This window comes from Coturnix japonica, chromosome 2, assembly GCF_054131305.1.
Source record: "Coturnix japonica strain WE chromosome 2, WE-NBRP24, whole genome shotgun sequence".
NCBI lineage: Eukaryota > Metazoa > Chordata > Aves > Galliformes > Phasianidae > Coturnix > Coturnix japonica.
In genome coordinates, this window is record NC_140664.1 from 44,700,031 (window position 1) to 44,703,741 (window position 3,711).

At 43.3% G+C, this 3,711-nt stretch overlaps 1 long non-coding RNA gene across 1 annotated transcript; it reads right to left on the reverse strand.

Annotated features, from left to right (window-relative positions):
• Positions 1 to 263: 263 nt before the first annotated feature.
• Positions 264 to 2,823, reverse strand: LOC146761798 (uncharacterized). The gene is made up of 3 exons (XR_014943430.1): positions 2,717 to 2,823; positions 2,114 to 2,228; positions 264 to 756 (listed from the first exon to the last, which is right to left on the reverse strand). It is a non-coding gene; the product is annotated as an uncharacterized LOC146761798 (long non-coding RNA).
• Between the last annotated feature and the right edge of the window lie 888 nt (positions 2,824 to 3,711).

The following is a 3,711-nucleotide window of genomic DNA, read 5'->3' on the forward strand; positions in this document are numbered from 1 at the left end:
TCTGAAATTTTTTTCATTGAATTAACTTAAGGGTTTTTTGTTTGTTTGTTTGTTTGTTTGTTTAACCAGACATGAAGACTTTCAATAACAAAAGATTTTGATCTTTTAGGTTTGGGGGGTGAAAAACAGCACTCACTTCTTGACTGCATCTAAAATTCACTCTAAAAACAATCTAAACTGAAATAATACTAATGTTGTTCCACAGAATGAGAAGTATGAGCATATGAATAAGTATAAAAGTTATCTTCACAATGAAACAAACATTAAACATCCCAATAATTTATTGTTGAAGCTTACAGTATTCAAAAATGAATATGAATGTGAAAATCTTACCAGCTGGAATATCAATCTACATCGTTTGTTTTTATAAAATTAGTGAAGATCACCAATAAGAAGAAAAGCCTATTTCTTGAAACTAGATCTGTACCATTAAAGCATCTGTGTATCTGCTGCACTCCCATCCCTTCTTCTCTCACAGCTTCTGGAGGCTGCTGAGCAGCACTGGAGAGGTGACTGGCAGAGGAATGTGCCAGAAGTCGAACAGAAGTTTCACTGGAACATCAAGCGAGATGTCTGACCAAAGAGAATTCTGATTAATGTTCACAAAAGACCATCAGAGAAAGTGCGCAGAAAAACAAATGCTGAACATCAGGTTTCACCGTCAAACAGCAGGAGGTGCTGCGTTCACTCCATAGTGGGCTCTCTGCTTCTGCGTGGGAGTAGCTTTACCCTGTGGGAGAGCTGAGGCATCTGTATCTGTAAATAATCACAGAAGAAAGTTTAGACAGCACTGAAACATGCCACAATGAAACGTTGAGAGGAGGTGTTGGAGGGGGAGGGAAGACGTTTGTGTTGTGCTTTGTTTCCCTAATTTATTCTCCTAGCTGGGACTTTGTTGGTTAAGTCTTGTTCCCCAACTAACATCTCAAAGCCTGCAGGGGCACTGCATGTTTAAGCATTCTGTAAATCTAGATTTGGATGTATGTGGCCTTCTTCCACATGTGTACAGGATTTATTTCAGCAACAGAAAATCTATCTTTTATCCAAGCGCTTCTTCCCTGTCATGCCACTAAATCCCACCTCCTTCCTTATCTGGAGGCCATTAATTCCCACCACGCCTGGAGACGTGTGACTTGTGGCCTGGCAATAAGGCTCTTTCATCTGTAAAAGGACCCAGCTTTGTGTTAGCCGGGAGTGTGAGCAGAGAGGCTGGAGCATTAACAAGCAGAATTAGTGGGTTTGCCAGCAGCTATTTAGATGAGATTAAAGAAGGTGTTAGGAGAGATTAGGTGCGGATGGGTTTGGAGATAGTGATAGGGGTCAGTGGGGACATTAGGGAGCATACAGGGACGGCACCATGGAATCCCTTGGATGAGGACAAGGTTTGTATCAGTGACAAGCAGTGGAGGTGGGAAGGCAGGGCATGAAGTGACCGTGTCCTGCAGGATCTGTATGAAAATTTCTATATACTCCTGTCCTAGCCCATGAATGGCTGGTCCAACCCTAGAAGTCATCTTTTCTCTGCTGCTCTTCCATCTATTGTCTGTAAGTGATGGAAATTAGTCTTGAGAGCATACTAAAAGCTACTAAAAGTGCCCCCCCCCCCCAACCTTCTTTTTTCTAAAGTTAATAAGTTCGTGCTTCCTGCCTCTCTACCCCTACACCCCTCCTCTCACTTTTAAGCGCTCCCAATGATTACAATAACAAGATCCACAAAAGAGTGAAACAGAAACCCTGTAAGTTCTTAGCTTTGCAGTCATTTCTAACAGTTGTGACTCTGCCCAGGTCATACACGTATATTTTTCAGAAAATGCAGATGATGCAGAAAACACCTGCAGGGCTACAGAGTCTCTTCACAGAATGACGGCATGACTGAGGCAGGCGGGGCCCTCTGGGTCTCTCCGTTCTTAGCCCTCGTTACTCTACAGCCCCCTGCTGTAAGCAGGCGGCAGGCTGAGACGGCGCGGAGCAGCGGAACGAGCGGAGCCAAGCGGGTGGAGGCGGCGGGAGGCCGCCAGGTGGCGGCATTGCACCGCCCGGGGAGCCCCGGCGGGGTTTCCTGGCCTTATTTCCGTAAAGCCCGTTTGTTGTATCTACACATCGCTTTCATTACCTGTCCAACGAGCTGTTTGCACTGAGTATTTTATGAGGCTGCGTGCCCTGTCCTTTTCCTCCCATCTCGGCTTGGTTGCCTGCATTTTTCACCAAAGGGATTCAGCACATCATCTCTGCAAAGAAACAATTATCTGGGTGTGGATTTACACCACTTAGAATCATTGAATTATTAAGGTTGGAAAAGGCCACTAAGATCATCTAGTCCAACCACCAACCCACCACCACCATTAGGCTACCTCAAGTCTCAAAGTCTTCAAGGTCACAGCTTGCTGTGACAGGCCACAGACCAAAAATGTAGAAGTCTGATTTAGAAATTCCAACCTTGGAAATGATAATGATTTGAGGGAGAAAAATCCCAGAGCAAAACAAAAGATTATGTAATGTTTATAAATATGTAGAGGGTGAGTGTTACGGGGATGGAGCCAGGCTCTTCTCACTGTCATCCAATGATAGGACAAAGGGGAATGGGTACAAGCTTGTACACAGGAGGTTCCACATATATATGAGAAAAATGTTCTTCGTGGTGAGGATGACAGAACACTGGAAGGGGCTGCCCAGAGAGGTTATGGAGTCTCCTTCTCTGGAGACATTCAAAACCCACCTGGATGCATTCCTGCGTGACCTAATCTAGGTGTTCCCGCTAAGGCAGAGAGATTGGACAAGATAATCCTTCATGGTCTCTTGCAATCACTGACATTCTGTGATTCTATGATTAAAGAAAAGGAGAGCCACATTAACCACTTGCTAAAACCTCCCAGCATTTTGATAAAAGAAAGGAGTACTTGGTACACATTTTATGAGCAGTTGGGTTTTTCTTCTTCCAGATGTAGAGGTGGTGTGTGAGATACAAAATATTACAATCAAAAGCTAAAAGGCAGTTTGCTACCCAAACTGTTTTGCAAGCAATGGGAATTTGTTGGTCTGTGGTTCACCATGTACCTTCTATCTCAGTGTGTTCACATAAATGAAGTGTGCAAAATAACTACTTTCTCCATGAATTAGTGCTTATTTCTTAGTACAGACTCTGACGTGGATATAAAAACTCAATTTCTGAATAAGAGAAAAATCCACCATTGCTGGGAAACAACTGGGATGTTTCTGCTTTGTCATACCAGTCAGCAATGCCTGTAGGAGCTGGTGCGTGAAGGTAGTTGAGACAAAACACATCACTAGACATGGCTGCACAGAGCTCATTGGGCTTTGTCCTTCTGCATTTCATCTGGCCTTCCTACACACTGCTCTGAGAAGCTCTTCAAGGGGAAAAAATAGTAATTAAAAATAAGCAGGAGTGATTTTTTTTCTCTTTCAATTTGTTTCTTTCTATAATTTAGGTATGTTTTCCACAGTTTTATGAAATACAGTTACCTAACACAATTTGCCCCAAGCTCTTCCCTTTAAGATAAATGTTACTGGACCACTTCTCAGGGTAACTGTAGAAAAACCCTCTTCAGCTGAGAGGGCTGTGCGGATTTCCATGCTAGAGCTAGGGATGAAGTCCCTGCTGGGATATCCACACATTTTTATGAAGCTCTTGTTCATACAAATACCAACTGATGTTCAGAAATTCCTTTTCAACTTCAGCTCTGAAAACTCTCT